Source organism: Columba livia, chromosome 1 (assembly GCF_036013475.1).
Source record: "Columba livia isolate bColLiv1 breed racing homer chromosome 1, bColLiv1.pat.W.v2, whole genome shotgun sequence".
Taxonomy (NCBI): Eukaryota; Metazoa; Chordata; class Aves; order Columbiformes; family Columbidae; genus Columba; species Columba livia.
Genome location: NC_088602.1, coordinates 189,990,004 through 190,015,180, shown reverse-complemented (window position 1 = coordinate 190,015,180; position 25,177 = coordinate 189,990,004). Strand labels below are relative to the sequence as shown.

General features: G+C 42.4%; 1 protein-coding gene across 5 annotated transcripts in view; it reads right to left on the bottom strand.

The window, feature by feature from the left end:
* Nucleotides 1-25,177, bottom strand: part of PLXNB2 (plexin B2) — a 258,438-nt gene that overhangs the window by 225,331 nt on the left and 7,930 nt on the right. For 3 of the 5 annotated variants that reach the window (XM_005514866.3, XM_065048907.1, XM_065048905.1), the window contains exon 2: nt 23,771-23,873. The exons of 1 other annotated variant lie outside the window; for it this stretch is intronic. The gene's annotated coding sequence lies outside the window, so the exon portion shown is untranslated. The remainder of the gene's footprint in view (nt 1-23,770; nt 23,874-25,177) is intronic. One more of the 5 variants, XM_005514867.3, reaches the window with a different exon arrangement.

Sequence of the window (25,177 nt, the reverse complement as noted above, 5' to 3'; positions counted from 1 at the left end):
CCCTGAGAACAGATTTCATCTCACTTTTTGCAGAGCAGCCCAAACTAGTCATGAAGTTATTTCTGTTTTCAAGGAGATGGAGCCCTCCCAGGGGCAATTCAACTTCTCTAAGTTAGGTGCTTATCTCAAGCTTGCATGAATCACCCCAGCCGCTCCTTCCCTCCCCCCCGCGATGATAGGGTTGCCTTAAATAACCATATAGAGCTAGAAGTTGGGTGTCTTGTTGAAAACACCGAGGGAAAATGTACCACGTTTTAACAGTGGTCAGCAGCAGCCACTGAAGATTATTCATTTTGCATCCCAAATGCTCTCCCAGACTCCTAAGAAAATGGGTTTGAGAACTTTCTAAAGTGGAAGTTGCATCAAGGCTTAAAAGTTACCAAAGGCCTTATTTTCTATGTTTGTGCCTAATCTCTTCTTCATATCACTGGCATCCAAAAGCTTCCTGAAGCAATTCCATAGTTCAGCTTTGCCTTGAACAGGAGAAGGGGCAGAACAGGGATCTGGACTGACTTTTCATTTAAGTCTGCTGTCTGATAATTGTCTTGTTCCTATTCTGCACTTTTAAATTCCATTCTTGATTTTACTTTAATCCTATTTTCTTTCTTTTTTTTTTTTTTTTTCCCAACAGAAGAGTATTGTAAGGAAAGTTGCCCCAATCTTTTTCACCCAAGGTTTTCTACCCTTCTCTATTTCTACTTTAGTATTGAGGTGGGATGCCCAGAACTCTCCACCGTATCTAAAATGCAAATATTTGTGGGCCTGTAGCATTACAGGGATAATTCTGATCTTGTTCTCTACTCCTGTCCCAGTATTTCTTATTGTTCTATTTACTGATCACCATCGCACATTGAACTGACATTTACAAATAATTATCCACTGTACCTCCAAGAGGGTATTTTAGCTGTTTTTTTTTTTACCCCCTCAGCAAGAAGAGAATTATTTCTTTTCCCACTCTACGTATTATTTTGCATTCGTTGTCACTGAATTTCATTCAACTCTGTCAAAAGAGGTTCTACAAGTCTTTTCAGGCGGCTTCAGGTCAGATTATTGTAAACCGTTTTGGTATCCTCTACAAGTTCTGTCATCTACCTAAAACCAAATCATTCATGAATATATGTTGAACAGTTCCAATGACAGCACAGAAGAACTTCAGCCCAGCAATTGCTGCTATTGACCAGGGAAGGTAATCAGGTTCCAGTTCTTTGTTTCCTATTTTTTAACCACTTAGCAATTTGTGAGAAGACTTTCTTTCACTCCCCGATAACAGTGGTTCTAACATTTCTGTGATATATAGCTCATACTTTTATTTTCAAATTGGTTTTTGACAAGGTGATCTACTGTATCCATATAGGAACTTCCTTCAAAAACTTTCACAGATTCAGAAGAAACAAATTCCCTTTAAAGAAGACATGCTGTCTCCTCTCTGGTCTGTTATATTTCTGTTATCTACTACTTCTATTCCTATTCTGATTCCTATCAACTACCTAATACAGGAGCCAGATTTACTGATAATCTCCTCACAGAAGCCCTTGCAAGACTGTTATATTATTGGTTTATTTAAGCAGACAACAAACCAGGAGCAATTTCTTATTTTCATTCCTTCAGAGTTCTTGCAAGAGCAGCATCCCGAGCCTTGTTAACAGAATATTTTATCCTTTTTTTTTTTTTTTTTCAGTCTGTATGTTAAAAGCCTTTTAGAACTGACATTTCAAACAGAGCCAAGCGACTATCAAAGAGACATGTCTGGTCCAGTGAAGGCAAGTCCCTGAGATCCAGCTGCCTTGAAGATACCAACAGCGGTTTTAGCAAAGCTAATGATCTGTAGCCTAAGAGGAGCAAAGGCATGAGAAAGGAGGGAGCACAAGGTAAAAGGATAAGGGATGAGTCATACCATTTAAAATAACTGACACCTAAGCTTTTCTTCATTGTGGCGCCTAATAACATGCATATCCTCAGCTCACTCACATTGGAGGATATGGGTATAAGGAGAAGTTCTCTTATGAACCTATGCATAAAGTTACCACTCTTTGTCCCCCAGGATGGGACACCCTTATGCACAGAAAGTCAGTGCGTGGTAACACCTTGTCAACCTGGATCATTTCCCAGCTACAGCACCAACTTGCAGTACTGGACATCTTGCACCACTTAACAAGGAAGGAGAGAAACACAAGCACTCCTGTTAACTCCATTGAATGTAGATCTGTCCTGCATTTAGGGCAGTGACAGCTGTAGCTTAGGATCATTAAAAAATTATGAAGGAAGTGATCAGAGTGAGTTTTGAGCACGTTACCACTATTTGCTTTGGTGAATAGTACCGTGGTTTGCAGTAGTGCTAACCCCAAGTACTACCAGAGCAATGACTCAGATGACTCTCTGCCCACGAAAAACAAACACAAAGCTAAATCTATATGGAGCATCCCCTTCCCCTCCCATATGGCTTGGTTATCAGCTTGTGGTTTTTGAGCAGCTATGCACTTTTGTTGTTTTTATTTGTCTTTCGCTACAACTTTTGTAATGTAGGAATTTGACTGAACACTGAAGTTATTTCTAATGTGACTTTGAGGAACTGTGCTTAAACTAAAAATACCCCATGAAATACTGCAAGATTCATGGAAGAAGTCAGACTTCAGATCGTGCTTACATGATGCAGCAACACTGAAAGTTTAGCATGTGAATTCAGAGGGAGTTAATTACATAGGTTTGCAGCTTTCAACCATGTCACTTCAAAAATGCACTTGCTCAAACATTACTCAACATCAAGTCAGTGCAAAGAGGCCAGGATTTCCCAGGTTGGACTGGTTTTACAGTCTCTCTTAGAAAATGTATAATTCAGGAAAGTCCAAGTACTTAGAATTTTATTATTTTTAACAAAAGGTCCAACCAGAATGTAACTTCGCAATTGCTTGCAATAATTTAAACTCTATCAACATAAAGTACTGCAGTTTATAACTCTATATTTAGAATAACATCTAAAAAGCGAGGAAAATTTTTATTACACTCAAAGGACTGTTAATTCTTCCATCTTGTAGGAAAAAAAAGGCTTAAGAAGCTAAATCAGTAGCACATAACACAAGTAAATAGATTTTTAAATAAGCTGTGGGAATTCTCCAAATCTGGGACTGACTTCCACCACTGCCCTACAAGAGCTTCGTTAGAAAGGTGTTATAACAATATCCCAGAAACAGCAGAAGAGATATTTTCTTTTCTCCCTTGAACACAGCTTGCAACTTTTCCACATGTGGAGATGAGCAGGAAAGACCCCCTCTCCCTACAAAGAGCCTACTTGCATTTTTCTTCTTCAGCTTCATACAGACACAGGAGACAAAACAGATTACCCCATGAATGAACAAACAAACAAGCTGTCAGTCAGATCAGGCAATCTCAGTACAAATAGAGGAAGATTACTGCAAAATACATAGTTTGACATGCTGACAAGACATCACTCTTGTCAGGTTGTATCGATACGCAATGACTTGCGGGCTACTTCAGGTGCTTTACTTCCCCAAACTTCTTTTTTCTTCTTCATGACTGTAAATGCTGATCTACATTTTTCTTACGTCCCCAGTACAGGGTGGCTGGGGTTTTTTGGCATGATTCATAATCAGCTGCTTTGAAATCTAGATTTTTTTTTCCCTATGACTTACGTGAATGTGTCATTGTCACTTGGGAACAAGCAACAAAAAGCACAAACAGGAGCATGTTCGGCACAGTGAGCAAAGCCAAATAATTTTGGATCTCCATCTTCAGCATTACTAAGATGGTTTCGAAGTTTCTCCCCTAGACGTTGCTTTCTGCTGCAAACTCCTACCCCTCGCTGATAGTTCAGAAGTGGCTGTGCCAATTCAGCCTTTCATTTTAATTAAATCTAAAAATCAGGAGTTATTTAACATTATTTTATACTGCTTAGAGCCAGTAACTGGACTCCATGTGCCTCTTCTCTTTGCAGCCAAGGGCATAATTTTGGCAGGTTCACACAGCTTTTGCTCACAAGTACCAAGTACACAGATCCTTCGAGCCAACTGGGACACAGCAAACATGCTCAGAGCGGATGTTATGGGTGGTTTTTATAAGGGCTAGGCTCTCTCTGGCTATTGGACGGGATTCCTCACCAAGGTGAGCCAGGAAAACTAATACCTAAGTAGAAGCTCCTTAGCAAGGCAGTAACAACACAGCTAATCTAATGTCCTTGTCTTTTCAGGTCTATGATAAACCCAGCTCCAGTGCAGGGAAAAATTAGGTTACCAGAGGAACCCAGGCCTGGGTACTACTGTTCTCATTCAGACCACAAGCATCTTCAGCTCTGACCCCTCTCCAACTTCAGCACAGCACAAACATTTCCACTGATGTTGCAACTCACACTCTGAAAGAAGCCTTGCTGTATTTCAGATGTGGACCAGTCTTGATCTCTTTGTTTTGGACCAGGAACAAGTTTAGAGCAATTTGGCTACAGTGGTGTGAAAAAAGTGGACAAGGACACACAGCTCAGCATAATTATCACTGTGCAGCCTCCCTCCACGGGCAAACGCCCCCAGCTGCCCGCCAGCCTGGTCAGGCTCTGTGGGTGCTGCAGATGTGGCTGTGCCTGCAGCCTGACACCCAGCCAAGTCCCCCCAGCTCCCAGGGAGGTTCCTTGGACTCTGTTTTATCAGTTTTAGCAAGTGAGCAGCAACCTCGGGGAGGGGTGGAAGGCGCAGCAAACACCTGGGGAACCATGCTGCTGCATCTTGCCAGTCCTCCGGTGGCAAAGCTGGTTTGGGAGCTGCCTCCTTCCCCCTGGCGCCACCCCCCTGCCACCCTGCCCCACAGGAGTGCTACCACACCTTTCCCCTGTGCCAGTTCAGCTGGTTGCCTAACCACAGGCAAGCTGGGTGCACATTCACACATGGAGTTTAAAAATAAAACTTCCAAAAGAGCACTGTGTTCTTTAAAAAAACCCAAACAATTCGCCCCCAAATCAAAACATCTCCCAGGTCTGGCGCAAAGCGCAGACACGTCAGAAGCTGAATCAGCTCTGGGAGGAAGCAGCACCCACCAGCTGCAGGGAAGGAGGGAGAGAGGCACAAGGAACTGGGGACAGGGTGGAAACCACTGAACTCCACCCCGCCCCAAAAAGAAAAGGGAACAGCACTCAGCCTGACAGCTACTTTTGCAGACGAAAGATGACTACAAGCATATTAAAGTATCTGGGAGGTATCCCCAGTGGCTTGACGCATGCTCTAACATAACACACGTGCCCAGCCAGCAGCAAGCCTTGGTCACGGCATATGCACAGTCTCATGGTGCCCAAGCCACCAAGCCACATGAGCTCAAAGCAGTCCAGGCCCCAGCCGTACTGATGGTCTAATGTTCTTAAGTGGCAAATAATGCATGTTTTTATTTACCTTTCATCTTTAAGCACTTAGATTTAACTTGCCATATGTTCTCAAGTTAATCCTAGGAACAAGGAGATTATTATTCTTTTAAGAAAATGCTGACGTTCCCTCAATCATTTGACTCCCGAAGCTGGGGATTTAAGCTGAGGATAAACAATTTTCAAGACTAGAGATAAAAATGCACAAATCGGCAATAAGCTACAAGACAAACACACATCTCTCCCTCTAAAAGCTCCCGCCCACAGCTGTCAAACGAGACTTACAAACACTGTCACATGTCTCCCTGCATCTCACCTTGCTCATACCAGCCCCTCTCAGATCCCCCGCAGACACCAGTCAAGGTGCTTTCTAATCCCACCTCTCAGACACACACACCCTGCCACTAAAAAACTCATAGCCATTTATACCACAAAGTCAAGCTGGAGGCCAGTGACCCCCACTGAGTCTGGTCCTGTGCAATATCTTTATCAATGATCACGGTGGTGGGACAGAGTGCACCCTCAGCAAGTTTGCAGATGAAACAAAACTGAGAGGAATGGCTGATGTGCAAGAGGGTCGTGCTGCCATCCAGAGGGACCCTGAGTGCTGGAGAAATGGATCAACAGGAACCTCATGAAGTTCAGGAAGATGAAGTGTGAAGTCCTGCATCTGGTGAGGAACAATCCCAGGCACCAGTACACGCTGGGGGCCTCCCAGCTGGGAAGCAGCTTGGTAGCAAATGAGCTGGGGGTCCTGGTGGACACTGAGTTTAACAACAGCCAGCAATGTGCCCTCGATGCAAAGAAGGCTAATGGTGTCCTGGGATGCATTAGACAAAGTGCTGCCAGTAGGCTGAGAGAGGTGAGGCCCCACCTGGAGTACTGTGTCCAGTCCTAGGCTTCCCAATACAAAATAATACATGAACACACTAGAGAGAGTTCAATGAAGGGCCAAAAGTATAATGAAAGGACTGAAGCAGCTCTTCTATGATTAAAGAGTCACAGAGCTAGGTCCGTTCAGCCTGGAGCAGGCTCGGGGTAGATCATGTCAATGTATGTATCAATAAATACCTAAAGGAAGGCTACAAAGAGGATGGAGCCAGTCTTTTTTCAGTGGTGGCCAGTGACAGAGGCAGAGGTAATGGGCGCAAACCAAAACACAGGAGGTTCCCTTTGAACATCAGGAGACATTTCCCTGTGAGGATGACAGAACAGTGGTGCAGATTGCCCAGAGAGGCTGCAGCGTCTCCATTCCTGGTGGTATTTAAAATCTGTCTAGACATGGTCCTGTCTAGGAGGCCCTACTTGAGCAAGAGGGTTGACCCAGACGACCTCCAGAGGTCACTTCCAATTCTCAACCATTCTGTGATTCTGCGTGATGCTGTGATCTCAGAAATAAAGCCCACATCAACTGGTACCCTAATGTTATTATCAATGGCGATTGGTATGAGCCAATACCTAGACCAGGTTTCCCCCACACAATAAAACCTCACCCTGAAGGTGGAAAACCAGCAATACGGTTCACTAGTTGTGTAAGAGTGTGCAAGTCCAGTTGGACCAGGGCAGTGGCTCTCAAGCTGTGGTCAGATACCAGGTGCCAGGGAAAGTGACACCCAGTTGACAGCAAAATTAGTCAAGGCCTTGCCTGGATAGGATCACCAGTCAACTGTTTAACCACACAGCAGCATGGCAGAGAAGTGAGAGATGTTAAAAACATGCACTGATTCAAAGAGTTTAGAGACTGACTGGTTAGGAAGGTGAGGAAAGAGGAGCCTGCATCTCCTGCAGCACAAGAGCACATGCTCAGGTTTACAAAAACAAACTAGCCAGCACAAAACACACTGTACTTCATTTTTTTTTCCTGAAACTTAATCTTTTTTGAACCTCTGATAAGCTATTTTGCCTACAAGAGTTTTAAAGGCCATAACTGTATTGCCTTTAAGTTCCACATTATCAAAAAAGTAAATAGTAGGGATGTTCTCACTCAGCATTCACTCCTCCACATCCATTCCTATTAAATAAAAAGTTACATGCAATATCTAAAGACTCCCTTTTACCACCTCTGCAGAAAAGCACCATTGTTTTGCTAGCTTGACAAAAGCCTGTGTACTGTCTGAACTGGCAAAAGATTTAAACTCTGGTATGGACACTCAGAGGGAGGGAGGGAGGGAGGTTGAGTGAGATACAAACATACAGGATATGCATTACAGACTACAGAATCAGCTTCCAAACACATCCCAAAACCATGCAGTGCCTGCCAGAGCATCCCGGAGCTCATTGTTACTGGAGGTCCTAGGAGACACTTTCTTGTGGAAAGCTGAGCTGCTGAGCCCGGGTCCCCAGCCAGCTCCGTCCCATGGCCACTCTTCTCCTGGGGCAAAGGGCGCCAGCACCAAATACTGAACTTGGCCCATAAGAACAAGGAGCTTTGCCCGTGCTGGAAAAGGAGGATGTGTTAGGGCAGACCCATCGCCCACCTCCCTGCCTCTGCTAGCCATTCTTCTACACCATCTTCTCATTTGCAGCTTGTCTGTGCCTAAAGGCAGAGCAATCATCTGCCCTGAGCCTTAAAGAAAGCCATGAAAGCTATAAACTTCCTAAACATCCCTCCTGACAACACCTGTCATTTGCTTCTACATTTCCTATTTGCTGTGTTTTCATGTAAGGTATTATGTGACTCAGATGAGGCCTCAACAGCTTCAAAAGAATTCCTGTGTCTGACTCCCTCAGTTTTATTAAAAGTAACTGAGCCATTGATCATCATTCGAAGATGTAGTCTCAGGAGAAGTGATATAATTTGTAAACAAATGATCCTTGAACACAAACACTCCACCAGCCATGGATAACAGGGAAACAAGTACACGGTCGGGGAGGCAAGAAGATCCCCCAGCACACCAGCAGATCTTCTTAGGGGTAAGAAAAAGTCACATGTTTAGGAGCAGCCCGGTTAACAAGAACATGGTTTTCCAAAGGCAGGGTGAGGAGGAGAAGTCATTTTCTTTTGCTATTGTAAAGTCTGTAAAGGCAATTTCATGCCCCTGTCTTAGGAGGTGAGCAAGCAAGACTGCTCATTGCTAATACAACCAATTCCCTACATTCAGAGAAAGTGATTTTTTTAGCTGACAGTTTCCATACACGCCCTCGCATGCTGCATTTCACGGCTGACCAAAGTGTGAAGGCTGGAGAAGGGAATGCATGACTGCATGGCAACACCTGTGAAAAATCAAACTATTTTCCTTCCCTTACCTCCATCTAACTACAAACAGGATCAGCCTGTCTGGGATATGAAACTTGCTTCTACAAAAACCAATTAATAAAGATCAGCACCATGGATTAGAGCACATAAGAAGTGAAAAATGATATATAGAAGTCCACTGAAGTATCTGCCAGGACCTAATACCCATAAAAACAGGTAAAATACTTTTAAAAATAAATGCCTTCATATGAAAAAAAAATCAATGCTTCACATTGGAAAATTCAATGGACAACTCCTGGCAAATGTTTAACTTGAATACGGTGCAGGCACAACAGCTGCCACTGCTAGAATGGAGCAACTATTGTGCAATTCTGTTTTTTGGAAGGAAAAGGATGCTGAAATCTGCACCAGATGCCCTGCATCCCCCAAGCAAGAGTATGTTTATCAGATTCACTTTAACACTACTCAAATGATACGGAAGCCACCAAGAATCTGCAGAGGTTTGTCAAACAGAAAATGGGTATCTAACCAAGAACAACCCCAGCAGAGCAGGCACAGCTTCTGGTCTGCAGCCAGAAGTACCAAGAAATATAACTTAGTAAGATGGTGTTCCTGGATCAGCTGGGGCAAGCACCCACTGTTCCAGGAAAACTGTGTGGGAAAATCCTCTTTAAAGAAATCATTCTGCATGGAGGAGGAAAAAAAGAAACAACCTCACGTTATCACCACTGCTGAGCAAATACATCATATGACCCAAAACGTGTCAGCTAGCCACCAAAAAGCCCAGCTGAGCTGATGCCCTGAGGTGAAATTCAGCTTGTTTAAGTTCATACAAAGTATGCGTATCAGCAGCTCACTTGCTTTGGGAGCTAAGGGCACTCATCGGCGTGTAAAGGTGCTGAAGGAAAGAAATGGCAGCACTGCCATGTGGTTCTTCAAAAGAAATGCTGTAGCAGTCGGCGAATTAAGGGCTCATCTAAACTCAAACAGCTTCTCTAGGCGGTCTAGAGTTTCCTTTGAAGTATCTATCTATGAGCACATATGGTCCTGGAGCATATCCACACACATTCACCAGAAGGGAATGAGAGTGGGTGGAATACATAAGACTATCCCTAAGAAAGGGAGGAGAAAGAAGAGAGAATAAAAATCCTGGCATAAACAAACAGCTGCTATTTCTAGCCCTTCTGGTTGAACCCCTCCTCCATCCCAACGCCACTCGGTGAGATGCCTTGTTCAACTTAGGAGACAACCAGAGAAATAAAAGCACAAGAGCATGCACTTTTACAACCCAATTACGGCCACTTACAAATATACTGTAAATCTACTCACTGCTTAACGCACCAGGTACGTCCAGCAAATGTATTTGCCCAGTGTGTGCCCAATGTAGCTTGATATTCTCCATGTAGCTTGAGTGTGCATATTCAAGCAATAAAAAAAAATTAAATAAACTGGGTCTGGATTAGACTCAGTCCACAATAGCAAGGAAAAAAAAGAGTAATTATTGACAGCAGCTTGGTTAAGCTTAGAAAAGCTTAATGGAAAAGGATTTTTCCATAATTGCCATCTCTAACCTTTTATCCAAGCTCAGTGGGTACATTACCTAAGTCAGCAGGAAGTTTAGCCACTCCACATGAAATTAATAACGTTTAGGGGCTGCCCCATTGCCCACAGCCTTCTCAAAGCTTTTTAGAACATGAGCTATGAAGATGTTTGTGTCCTTCCATCAGGAGACAGTCCCTACCACACTTAGCTGCTTAAAACAAAACACTGCCCCACCACCCCCACCTCTAGCAGGCAGCAGTCCCTGAAGACCAAGCCTCCCACTTAGACATTCTTGGGAGTAAATTAACCTTACCTACTAATTACAGGAATAAAAACAAGCTTCTCAAGAGCAGTGCAAACCATCTGCTGACCCACCAGTACCTCACAGGGCAGCAGCTCCTGCACCATCAGCATCTCCCTCTTCCCTCACCCACCCACCCTGATGAGCACCCACCAGATCAGGAGCTTCTCTGCTGGCCTGGGTGCAGCCACCCCCTCCACTCACAGACACAAGACAGCTCTTACATCCCTCCATCTCGTCCATCCACCCATCTGCAGAACAGAGCTCGCTGAAGTTGAAAGGATGTGTTTCAAGTTTGGGTGCCTAAAAAATGGCTGGAGTGAACCTGCACACCAAGCGAGAGCTTTCAGCCTGACTTTGTCTTCAGGTATACAGAGAACAAGATAAACTAGTTTAACTAACGCTGACCAAGTTTCACACCAGAAAGGACCGAAACAGATGTGAGAAGTTAAAATATATTCCTCAAGAAATGTTGCTCTTCTGTTTTGAAAGGGCAAGCATGAAATATTAGAGTCTCTGACAAAATTCTGAATGAGGACCAAACAGAGCAAAACCAGGTCAACACCCTGACTTAACAAAATTGTGTTGAAAACCATTAACAATACAGCATACATGCTTTGTAAGATAGTACTCTCTTCAGTGTCATAGACCAAGAAAAGAACAAGAAAAATTAAGAGGGGCATAAACAAGGCTGGCTAGGAATTGATTGCCACCTTTGAAATTTTAGTGGAACAGTATGGCTAAGAAGCCTACTGAAGCTGAACTGAAAAATCACTATGTGAAGTTAAATTACTCATTTACTGTTAAACCAAAGTGCTCTTCCCACAGGCAAGGCTGAAGATTTCAGAAAAGCCATAACTTATAACTAAGAAAGTTTAGAAGTAAGTTCTGCAAAACTGAAATGAATTTTGTATTTAATGGGCAGGAAAACAAAGGACAGATGAAACTTCACGTTGCATGATACAACAGTAAATACTACACGGCATACAGGATGCAACTGAACCAAGAAGCTGATGATTCACATTAAAGAAGAGCTCACCTAGCTACATTCCAGCTATAACCAGGTGTCCTTGCTCTGCAAGCACCATTTCAACCTGTTACATAGTAACAGAGGCACAAAAAATCGAATATTTTCAGCAACCTGGACCCTTATTGCAGCCAACATTAGGAAGCACGTTTAATAGGAATCTGAACACTCGATTCTTGTTAATGATTTTTTGTAATTATGTAGCAAACTCATCTATAAGAAGCGTGAAAAGCGAGTGTGCAAGGCACAGGCCTTTTAGCAAAGCACCACAGTGAGTACTTTTGTCCAATTTATTTTCCAGGGGTGATCACGCCTTGGATGGAAGCCCATTTCTAACAATTTATTTTTCATGTCTGGACAAGGCAATATAACTTCTACACAATTTAATCTCTTTGCTAATAGACTTAGCTGTTATAGCTGAAATACACAAGCTTAACAATAAGGCTAAAATACCCAGAATACTTAAATCTGAGAAATGTGTTTACTGGCTTCAGTTCAGGACAAGCAGAAGCAATTGGCTAAAACGTCGCAGACAGGGGAACTGCGGTGAGACCTGCCAAGAGGTTACATTGGACTCTGCACAACTGCCTACAGAAGAACAACTGCTCCAAGCAGGGCACAAAAATTGGCCTAAAAACAAAAAAAAACACACACACAAAAAAAAAAAAACACAAAACAAAACAAAAAAAAAAACCACCAAAAACTTTAATTGCCAGCAAAGCAAATTGCCACCAAAGGGCAAGGAAGCACCTGGGTACCCCAAGAGCTCCCCTTGGTGCTTTGGGTCTGCACTACCCTAAAATTACAGGGATGCTGGGCCGAAACCCTCCCAGGATTATTTTGCCTTTCTTTTGTTTCCCCCACACCATTGTTTCATTCTGCTTTCAAGCTGCAGTTCAGTGAACGTGCTGCAATTTACCTCTTCACCCTCACCCTCAAATTTGTTTGGATAAACAGGCTCTCCTTTGTTCCAGGCTGCTACTACATTTACACATTATATTGTAAATCAGTTGGTACAAAGCAAGGCAGGCTCTTGAATGAAGACACTAGTATTTTTGTTCACAGCAAAATTAAACAAGCAAGAGGCACAGAACTCAATTTATAAAGCCAGTCTTGAAACAATTGGTTTTTAAAAGGTGAGAGGTTTTAAAAAGTTTACTAAGCAAACTTAGCCAGTTACTGAGTCTATAGTCAGCTCACAAACAAGTTCAAGGCTGTATAAGGTGCCAAAGCAGTGTTATTTCTGAAGAGAACTTTAAACAGTTTAAAAGCTTGCTCTCTCGCCATTTCAAGAGCCCAGGAATTATTGGCAAGTGATTTAGTTTTTATTGAGTACACAAACAGAGAGTAATTATTCACACAGGAAGAGAATGAACTATTTGCCATGTCTGTTAAAGACAAGAGACCTAAATAGCATCCAGGAGTTGCAGGATAAGCATCAGGAAAAACTTGACAGTTAAAATAGCTGAATAGAGGAATAGACAGCTATGAAGTCTTCCCTGTCAGAGGCCTAGAGAAGGGGTTCAACAAGAATCCGCAACGAATGGCTTAACCACAACTGATTCTGCCTTATGACAGAGGATGGGCTCTGTAAATGGCCTCTTCAGATCCCTCCCCGAACACACTTGCCATTAAGTGTTTTAAATAAACTGAGTTTGCTGAGACCTCTCCCATGGGTTGACAGTTCAGTACAACCCAGCAGAAATCAAAAATAAACATTATCTGATAAGTGGCCAGGTTTTCTGGAAAGCTATCATCTCATAGTCCCATAGGTGAGTATGTATTCACAGTAAGAAAAAAATAAAATTAAATTTGCACTGGCTGATCCAAAGGCCAGGAATAAATTGCATATGACGTTGTCTGCAGTCCAGAAGTGAGGCCCTCTGATGGGATGCTATGGAGAAGTTTCAGCTGGACATATGTAGGATGTCATTCACTGCTGCAGACAGCCCTGCATCCTTCATAAACATCAAGCTTAAAAAAATAATCTGAAGTCTCAAACATAAGTTTGAGTGGCAAAAATATTTTTATTCCTTTGATTAATTTAAGGGGGATGGGGGCAGAAGCACCATGGATTTGGGTTTAAAAGCTACTTGCCTTGATTACAAGTACATTAGTATAAGAAGACTTCTACAGACTTCTTCCAGTACATTTACCATCCACAGTACAAAGAAACTCCACACTTCAGTAGTTTCAGATCAAAAAGAAAAAAAAAATCAGGAGAGAGGGCATGCCCCTGTTTGACTTTTTAGAAGCCAAGGCATCAATGTCCATGTTGTAATACCGACATGATTTGATAGTCCATGTTTTCTCTCATCAACAAAAGCGGGAAATGGAAGATTGGTGCTAGGTTACCACTCACTCTGCTCCCTTCAAAGCATTTGCCAAGCATGATAAAGGGAAGCTTAACCTCTGCTTTGCCACCACCCCCAACACCACTGCAGTTGCCATAGAATCATATAATCATTTTGCCTGGAAGAGACCCTCAAGATGATCAAGCCCAACTATTAATCTAACTCTGGCACTAAACCATGACCCTAAGAACATCATTGATATGTCTTTTAAATACCTCCAGGGATGATGACTAAAGCACTTCCCTGGGCAGCCTGTTCCAATTCCTGACAATCCTTCAAATGAAGAAGTTTTTTGCTAATATCCAATCTGAACCTCCCCTGGCACAAGTTGAAGCTCATCCTATGACTTGGGAAAAGAGATCAACAACCTCCATGCTACAGCCTTCTTTTCTCCAGGCTAAACCACCCCAGGTCCCCTCAGCCGCTCCTTATCAGACTTGTGCTCCAATCCCCTCAGCAGCTTCATTGCCCTCCTCTGAATTCTCTCCAGCACTTCAATGACTTTCTTGTAGTGAGAGGCCCAAAACTGAACACTATTTTAGGTGCAGCCTACTACTGCCGAGTACATCGGGACAATCATTCCCTACATTGTGCCCTCGGCCACAATAAAAAAACAACCTGATGTGGTTGTGAGCATGGCAACCTCCGCCTGAGACCCTCAGAGCAGTAGGTTCCCACCAGCATGATGGCTGCCCCATCCAGAAGGGAAGGAGGCAGAAAGATGTCACTGCAGCTGCTGCGAGCACTGGGGACACCACAGCCAAAACCTTCTTCCAACCACCACACATATCCCTGCCAAGGCTGGCACAATGCTTCCCACAAGCTGAGTTCAACCCCCAGATCCTGACCAGCCCATATCACCCCCCTGTGCCCTGCCCCCTGCTTCCAGTCCTGCCTCCTGCTAAGTGAGGTTTTTGATTCCACTTCTCTGTCTTCAAACACATCTTAGCAGGCTGACAGCACTAGAGTGCTTGCCTGATTGCTAAGCATCACTTGGAGCATGACCAGAGCTTTGCCCTCTCTCCTCCCTCTCCCAAGCTGCCCTTCCCTCTCTGAGCAGCGTTTCCCATGGGGACTCTTTGGTTTCATCCCTTTCACCTGAAAATGCCATGAAACATGGAGAGTGTACATCATGGGACAAGCAATGCTCTCACCTGAAACCAGATCTGTTTGTGCCCTGGGCCGTAGGGAAATGATGTTCAAGGGAGTGAATAGAAGCCAACAACCTACAAACATCTGGGAGTCTGGAAACCCTGTAATTTGTGCTATGAAAAGAGATTACAGCCCATCTGTCCCAGCTAGAGTACAAAGGAATTCAGAGTGACTTGTGCCCTCCTCTTCATCTCCCCCAGCCCCCTGCTTAGCCAAATATCTAAGGCCAGTATATATAACCATGGCTCTAACTTGTTGACATAATCTGCCACTTCGCTGCTGCTGCAGCCCTCACAAGGGCCCAGGCACTGCACTTGGGACACCACACATTATCTGAAATCATCTCCTGAATTCTGGTGTGAGACAGGCTTTTCCTATGGTTCAGTTTGAGTCTGTGCTGATGGGTGCAGAGTGCTCCGGCACCAAGATTTATTTGCCTGCTTAGAGATAATGCTGCTGAAAACATCTGTAAAAACAAATCCATACACTTTAATATTAAGCCCTTGCACTAAGTATTAAAGTGACACTGCCAGATTAAAAGGACTGCAATATATTTTTAATACCCCATTTTAAACTCTGCCTCAAATTATTACCCCTGAAAGAGTTTTTAACATCTGTTCTTTAAGTGTGTGACACCTGCTTGTCCTCCATTTTTGCTCCAGACACACAACATTTATCAAGGCCCACCCAGCATTTTACTAAGATCTGCTCTGAAGGCAGTACAGGTCAGAGGGACCCACATGCCACCCACACAACCAAGGCTGGGACAACATGTACCCGTGGCTCTCCCAGACACATGGTGAGGGAAAATGGAGATGCAGATGTCCTGCAGGGAAGGAACATACTGCTGTCCCAGGGACAGAGCTGCCCCAACCTCCTACCACCCGAGCACCCCTCTGTGGACACCGGCTGCTCTTCTGGCAGCCACCTGGGCACTGTTGCTCATCACCAGCACAGGATGGGACTAGGAATTGAAATTTTATAATGACAGACAATTCACCCTGTCACTTCCCATTTTAGTAATTTTTTATTCTGACAAGCAGGGGTAAATTTGGTCAAAAGGCTTCCAAAAGCAAGACAATACTGAGTCCCGAACAAAGAAAAATGTGCTTAAAAGCTCTCAACTAGTATCGCTGCAGTGCACACAGACAATAAGGAGTTGTAAGAAGCTTTTCCGTCTTATGTGTCTTTGACTATAAGATGACTAAAAACCAAAGCAAAATCATTTAGCGAAAAACCCCTCAAAATCAAAACAAACATCCCCCAACAATATCCCTCCAAAGATACAAAGAAATAACTCGGTGCCTTTTTTGTTCTTAAATAAAGGCAGGCGAGAAGAAAGTGCAGCTGTCCCTGGAAGTGCTGCAAGTGGGAGCTCCCAGAGGACAGGACAATAGGGACCTGGTGCCCATGATGCCACCATCTTAGTCCTGAGCCCAACAAGTTCCTTCAACTACTCTGGGTCTTGGTTTCCACATCTGCAGTGTGGGGATAATAACAGGTCTTTACATCACAGGGGTGTTACAAAGCGCTTTGAAGATATAGCAGGTGGTGAGCATTATTATGCAAATAACATGATTTAAGAAAATCACAAGTGCTGGATTAATACTAATCCCTTTGATATTTAAAAGACACCATTTCTTCATATTTTAAAGCAGTGAACATTTATGCTATAGCTTTCCATGGCTGCTGCAACAACCATTTTTAACCTTTTATTTTCACACGGCCCAATATATAAAACTCCTCTGCAGGCATCTTCACAAAACCAAACTCAACTCAAAGCTAGGAGAAGTGGAAGAAATTATGCATGTTGATGAACTGAATAACTAGATCCTATGCAGGAACATTTCTCAGAGGATAGAATGTCACAGGCCTAACTTACTGTAACAAACATTGCAGAGTCTTCCAGTTTGAGGGCTTTTCTTGGAAGTACACTAATTTCACGCATAGAGGCATTTGTAAAACAATGTAGCTACTACCTAATTATGCCACTTTATGTGGTGGAAAGAGGGGAGACAGAAGGATATGGTTCATTCCCTTCTCCCAAGGCTGCATATCTGAATGCGGGGGGGAAAAAAAAAAAAAAAATCTAACATCTAATGACCTCATTTTATAGTCTCGCAGGAGATCAGGCCATTGCAATGTCTGCTGCAACCTCCAACAAGTGTCCACACAACCAGTTCTGGTTTAGGTGGTTCCAGCAAGTGTCCACACAAGCCCTTCTGTTTCTGGGGGTGTAGGGAGTGGGGCAGATGGCCACACAGCAGCCCAGAGACACAGCCTGGCTGAAGCCTGCAACTCACAATGAGAGACAAACACAAGTCAACAGGAGAACTGAGGCGGGATCAGGACAAAAAACCTGAGGTGAACAGCAACATCAGAAATGCAGGAGAGAGCACAGCCACAACCAACCATGCCTCTGGTCTCCTGCCTCACCTCTGCCAGACCTCTCTGTGAAAGCAAGACATCCCACCCAGTGCCTGAAACCTCCCCACGCTTCCAGGACTTCACTGCCACATTCCCTTTCTGTGAGGAAGCCTGTTTCTTGTCTCCTGCACCGTAAAATTTAGTGCAAACCAGCTGGTGTGTTCGGTCTAGGAATCTGTACAATATGGCTGCGGTTAAAAACAGCTTAACTGTAACTCCCTCTGGAATGCATGCCTGAAATTTATATTAATGAAACAAGATCAGATATTAATATTCTGTGCAGCCGGTTCCTCAAGCTGTGCCATGGCGTAAAAATCAAATCTTTTCCCAAGTCAAATGTACAAAATACAAACAGAGGATTACAGGTCATATTGACATGGGAGGAAGCAGCAAGAATATTTTAAAACTTTAGAAGCGCTTGAATGTGCAGCTATAGGCAGCTATGCTTCCTTTCCTACCACATTTCCCACAGCAGCCCTATTAATAGCTATTCAATACAGTAATAGGATCCAAGCTGTACACTTAGTTGTTGGGGCTTTTTTAATCTCCTGGTCAATATTAAAAGCATTTGGATGCTCTTTAGGAGGCAGGAATGATTTTGCACTCCAGGAACAGTGAGGCATTTACAGTGTTCCCGAGGAACGCCAGCAAAGGATTTCCTTCACATGCCTCTGCTGGTGATTGATGTGGTGATACTTTATTTTAACTGTACCCAGCAGTACAGATTCACAATTTTCTTGAGTAAACACGCACTCAGTGTAATCCTGGTGTGTTCTCATTAGTTGAAGTTATACAATATAGGTCCAAACCATCACCAGAGGGTCATTCTTCAGCCAGGAGGAGACTGTTGAGGGTCTCTAAGCACAAAGGCCTTTGGACACATGATTTCTATCCCCGGATCTCCCAGGTCTGGAAAATAAACCCACAGCTCTGATCCTGGGCAAATAGGTACCACCCCATTCCTCCCTTTGTTCTCCTGTAAAATGGTAGCCACATCCTCTCCTGAAAAAAGATCTAATTATGAAGAACAACTCCCACGTGGGAGGATGAGGTAACATCATGCTTCTTCCATCTTTGCAGGGGACCAGCCCCCCTTTTCTTTCTAACCCAAAGGAGAAAGTGAATTACTCTCTCAAGAATACCTCCTGCCCACAGGTGGCTTGAGGTCTGCTGTACTCTCTCTCTGTACCTGCAGTTAATTTATTTTTTCTGAATGATTTGAGTTTATGCAACTGCTCACTTGAGGGAAGCCATCTGATTTTCTTGTAATCAGCTATTCAGTCTGAGGTATGTGGGTCCATCTTATTTAAGTAGACCATAGGTATTTATTGCTAAAATTAGAAACAGGAAAAAAAAACAAAAACAGCATTCTGAAAACTTTCACATGTGCAGCCTTATCACACTGAAGACATAAACCCCAACTTACAAGTCACCTGTGTTTTTTTGTCTTGCTTCAAACAGCCAAATAACATGAAGCAGCTGCAATGATTTCTCCTATTAGCCAGCCTTCCCAGCACTCAGCAATCTGCTGCCAGGTTTCCCCAGATGAAAGGATGAAAAATAAACATACTGTCCCCACTATACTTAACAAATACAGTCTGAAGAAAAAAAATAATCATCTTCAGACTATGAAAAAAAAGGAGCTATTGTAATTGTGACAGAAATAGATAATATCTTGCCTTCTGTCTGACCACAGAGCAAGAGAAAAGCCATTCAGATAGCCACTCAGAGGACAAAAAATAAATACCAATCTGGCCTCCTAACAGGCTTGCTGGTCTTTGCCCGAGATAAGCCAGGAAGGTACAGCCTGTCCCACTGACTACTGCTGCCTTTTCTTCCCCAGAAGATGGACAGAGAATGGGAAAAGGTATGTACTGTAGAGTAGGTTACTCTGATGATTTGTAGCTCAGCCACAAAGCCCCTGGACTGCTGTTCTCGTGGCTTTGGTACGATCTGCATCACACATGTAATTGAATTTACCTGGATGGCTTTAACCTCATTACGGATTCACAGGTAAAAAAGCAGATGCCGAATCAAATCTCATAAAGCAGTGCCTGCTTCACAGAAGCTACGCTAAACAGAAGGCTACCTCAACTCCTAATCTTCCTTAGGTTTGTGAGAGGATATTCATAATTTCACTTAGGAAAAAATACATGTCAACTGAGGTGAGGTTTCTTTGAACTAAAAGGAAAAAAAAAATTATAGTGTGGTTTAGAATGTTTGATCTTATGCTTTATTGAGGCACGACTATTTAAAAAGAAATTATTCCATGAACACATCATCCTTACCTTGTGACTAATTTATATATGTACACACACATATATAAAAATTACTAAAAAAAATTTACTCAAATGTTAATGTTTCCTCTCCTTTCAGGTAAACATACGAGCTTAGCATGAAATCCATACTAAAAAAACAAATCAGCTCACGCATTCTAGGGACTACAACTACAGCCAAACTAGGCCCTTGCAGCTGAGTCTGCTGCTCTGCATTTGGCACAAGTACAACTGAAATGTTCCAGAAGATAGATATGTTACATTCTTTCAGGTGTTTTGAGTTAACATTCAAGGTACTCAAGGAATTTCTATTAAAAAACCCCTACTTTCAGCAAACTTCAAAACCTTCACTTAGGAAACATGAAGGTAAAGTTTTCATACGACAGAGCATACTTTCCTTTAAAAACACATCAACTAACTATAAACTATAATATACATATTATAGTATATATTATATATTTATATTTATATATTTTATATATATTTATATATTTATATATAAATATATTTATACATATATACATATTTTTTTAAATAACAAAGATCCTATTTCTGAAAAGGAATAGAGAACACTCCAAGAATACAGCTACTTTCATGAAATGGTTAGAAATGTGTGAAAGAGAACCACTATGGGTTATTTTGATACTGTCCTTTAAGGCATGGCCAAGGGAGTAAAATTGCTCATGAAGGATCTTCTTCTGGGAAGGGGGGGCTCCAGCTTTCTATTTGTGCTGCCACACATGTGAGCGAATGGAAGTTGTGTTTGTTCTCATGGTCGCATTACATTATAACTTGACTGTTGAATTCCTGCAAGCCTTGTACACTCGGGACCTGCCCTCTCTCATTTGAAGGGGATCACATAAGGGTTATTCCTCTTTACAGCTATGCCATCCCCCTTGTAGCTGAGCCCCAGGGTCGATAACCTTAGGTCTAGTTTTCACATTTAACAAATTTTCCTATTGCTCAATTGACAAAGGCTGATCAATAGCTAGGCTGGAGCTAAATGTATCGAGTGTTAACCATTTCTTCATCAACTTTTTAAAGTCATATTTTTTAATAGTTGCCTACACTTGTCTCCTTGAATAAATACACCATGATGGCATCTGCAGATCCTATTACAGGTATCGTAGCCTGTACCTGCCATTCCAGCATCCAGACCCATGGTTTCCAAATCAAACTTACAAACATCAGAGTAGCACCTGTAAATCCTTCTAAGCTTCCTCCATGAGTCCAACAGAGGTAAGGATCCTCATATTTAGGTGAAGCCTGCTTCAAAGTTTTTTTTTATATGTGAAGAAAATTATCTATACTTCTTTTATTCCATCCTTGATACTTGATTTTTTTTCTGTGCTGCAAGTAATAAAACACCTTTATGTTCAACACATGAATAGTGGAGATTTTTTAAAGCCTCACATTTTACAAGGTTTTCCTAAAGCTTCTTAAGAATATGAATGACCTGTGCAATGGCTCCATAGATTAAAACACAGCTTGAGTGTACCAATCTCATTCTCCCCCTTTATTCATTACTTTGGAAAGTAAAACCATCCTGGGATGCCTTGCACTAAGAGGGAAGGTACATAACTAATTTCCTAACTACTCTGTTTACTTTGCATACCTTGTGGGCAAAAGTTGGCAAGAAAGGACTGAAAGCTGTTTGCTTTGAAATTATCACCCCATTTACAAGACTCAAGAGCAAAGTCCTCTAAAATGAGGTAAGAGGGAAAAGGAAATTACTATGTGCACAGTTAACACTACGGACTGTGCTAGCAGTGCATGGGAGGTCATTAGCTGAGAAAGAAAACCAACGGGTACCAAGAAAACTTCCCCTCGAAGTGGATATGGACATGATATTTAGAGCACCAATAGAGAATAAAGGCACTTTCATTTCACTATGTGAAATGGCTGTATTCACTTTAAAGCCACCTCATATTATTCCAAGCTACACAGGGGCACAGCTGCTATTTAAAGCGCAAGCTCAACACCCTAACTTTATTTGCAAAAGCCTCCTCTTCCCTGGCTAATAGGGCCACCCAGGAGGGGATGGGAAGGAAAGGGGAAAGGAAGAGAGCTACAGACACAGGCGGGGCTTGATAACACAAAGAATTTGGCAACAAAATCAGTTTAAGCAGGTCTTGAATACTCTTTTTTTTTTTTTTTTTCCCCTTGCAGCTTCTCAGTCCCACACAGCAAAAGCACATGTGTTTGCAGAGCCATACAGTGAAACACATGAGAGATTAAGTGAAATTTTAAAATATTTTTTCCAAAGCTATATAGCAGCTAGATATTACACTATAATGCCAGATCCCCTCTCCTGTCCAGTTCACAGCACAGTTCCACAAAACAGTCATGGCAGCACAACCAAGCAGCTCCTGGCAGTGATTGCAAGAACTGCTTACAGCAAAGCTGCTACCAAAGACTTCATATCATTGAATGATGACCTGTGCATGCTTCTAAGCCCCCTGGAACAGAAATGCTCTGCCCTGGTACCAAGTCATCTTGTGGGTATGAAGAGCCTGATCATAGGATCACAGAATCATTTTGGTTGGAAAAGACTTAAGATCGAGTTCAACTGTTGACCTAACACTGCCAAGTCCACCTCTAAACGATGTCCCTAAGGACCACATGTACACGTCTATTAAACACCTCCAGGGATGGTGAGTCGGCCACTTCCCTGGGCAGCCTGTTCCAACACCTGATGTGAAAGTGCTTTGTAGAAGGCTCTGCACAAACCACGAAATCTGGGCATGCAGGTATCTGTCTGCACAGGAGCTTTTGGCGAGAGGACACAGGGTAGCTAATACAGTTAGCAGGTCTCCATCCTTCCTGGTCAAGAAGGAATGCTGCAGAATCCACTTGCCTTGCTTGCATATGACAAAAATACCACCACCACATTGTGATTTTGATCTACAGATTCCCCAAAATTCCCTCCCAAAAGAAGCAATGGAAAGAAAAAAAAAAAAAAGAAAAAAAAAAAGAATCAGAGAGAAATAATTAAATTACTTGGTAAAAACATAAGTAAAAACAGAATGCATGGAGACCCCAGCCAAGAAACATACAGGACCCCACTGCATACACATGGATCACTCTGGACGCCAGACCTACACACAAAGCAACCCAGACTTCATCCTGTATTCTAGTAGATACGCCTGTTTTGTCTGCCCAGTGCCACTGACTTTTTAGCACAGTGCAGGAGCATCTCACTTTGGGACAGAGACACAACAGCAAACAGCACAGCCTTGCCAAGTTGCTGCACATGAAAGGTGTCAGCAAAGTAGAAAAATCCGTGAAAGGGAAAGAAAGGAAGCCAGTATGTAGCCATTTCTGGCCACAGATTTACCAGCCTCTTCTCTCCCCAACAAGCTGTGTTATAATCTACAGGAACTCTTCAGCACTGCCTCATTCAAAAACTCCTCACTTCCAAGACTGCTAAACCCCCTTCTGATACCGAAGTTCCTGCTGAAGTATAATTCAAGTAGATTAATTATGCTGCAGACAACAGAAAACACAGGCTGCCTCTTCAAATTATCAGTAGGAGTAAATACCATGAAGAGTTTAGTCTCAAAGATGATGTTTACATTTACTCACTTATTTTACAGGCTTCGGTTTCTAAATGAAAAGATAATAACTAATTGCTACAACTGGGAAAAGTAAATTGGAAACTTCTTACCAAGTACACCTGTACACAATAATTTGAACTGTGGCAGTGTAAGTAACACAGATTGCGAAAGCACAATTAGAGAAGTGGAAAGTGTTTCTCTGAGCAACCAAGATACTATGTTTTGATAACTAAGTTACCTTGGAGATGATTCACACATGCAAGTTGCTCAATGTCATTGTACACTACAGGTCCAGGAGGTATAAAAATACACATAAAAATCACTATTAAATCAGAAAGTATCCAGGACAGTTACAAAGTAAATACATTTTCATGCCAGATTATTGCACTACATTTAAGGCTGTACTATTTCAACCTAAACCCAAAGCACAAAAACCCCACACGGCCATCTGATGTCTCAGTGCACCAAGCCAACCACGCTGCACCTCCCCTTCTTCTAAAGCAAGCAACACACGCTTTGGAAGAAGAAAGGGAGGTTAAAAATACCCAAACCAAACAACTCTGTTCAAACAAGTTCTTTGCCCACCTGAGCAGCACGACCGTCACCAGTGAAAGGGACTTCTTGGGGCTCAGGCTTATGTGCAAATAGCTTCCAGGATGAAGTGCCTTGTGACGTGTACTTGTCCCTGCTGGGAGAGACACAGAAAAGATGCTTCAGAGAAGACATAAGACAAGAGACTGGGCAACATGCACAAAGAGAAGCAGCTTGCTCAGTGGGTTTATAGACATCCTAAGCAAGGAATTATTTTGGAGCTGGCATCTCAAGACATCATAGAAAAGCCCTCATTTTCATCTCTTTAAATGCAAAATGGGGAACAGTAAAGAAGGTGAAATCCATTGATTTTACACTGAATACAGAAATTGGAGACTTAAAGATGTTTCATACCAGTCAACAAACATCAAATCCACAGAATTTTAAAAACAAATTATCAAGATAAATAAGTCAAATAAGTTAAAAATTAGTTAACTGAAAGATCTCAAAAAAAGTTGTAACCACTGAGTAACATCACCATGTAACTGCAATGCTCCTTTTGCAGTTCACAATGACTGGAGTTACGCTCTGTATTACCTAACTGTTCTATTAGCTACCTGAAAATGAATATGTCCTTGGTCATAAAATTAAAGGATTTTGTGGTTTAGTAGCATGATAAATAAAAATAGGAAGGATAAATAAAAATAGAAAGGAAATCACACACAGTTCTCAATTACTTGTCAAGTTGGGCTCATTCCAAACAAAACAGTCTTAGATACCTGATGGCAGATATATGTACCCCATTACCAGGAATGCAAGTAAGGTTTGCAAATCAGAGGTCCAAAAGGGAATAAACCAAATCATATCAAATCAAATAAACCAAAAGGGATGTGGAGGTCATCATAGCTGTGCAACTAAGCGTCATGCTTGGAGCTTCTGCTGTTACTAAAAGGGCTAATGTTGTTCATGGATGCAAAGACATGCGAGTAAATGGAAACAGTGAAAGGGATGGGATGGGGTATGTAATGGTAACGAGTGACAATGAAATACTGTGCATAGTCCCATCGTTAATGCTCAAAAAAAAGATGTTGAAAATTAGAGAACATGCAGAGCAGAGTCACAAAATCAATTAGCCTCCAGAGGGGAACAAAAGCATTATGTATAATCAGATTTAAAGATTCAGTCCTTCTGATAAGCCACACAGACAACCAACAGCTTACTTGATCATCTTTAAGGAAAAGAATAAGCAATAAAAAACACTTTAATACAGCCAAGAGAAAACTTAAAAGAGATCAACAGATGCAAGAGAAGGCTCCTGTTAGAAATAAGATATAAATTTGAACAGCAAGAAATGAACAGGAAAAGCATTCTTAAAGATGGATTCTCTTTTTCTTGGTATTTCCAGGATAAGGTATCCTTTAGCCCAAGGATTTGTTCGGCCCATGCACAACAGTCAAGTGA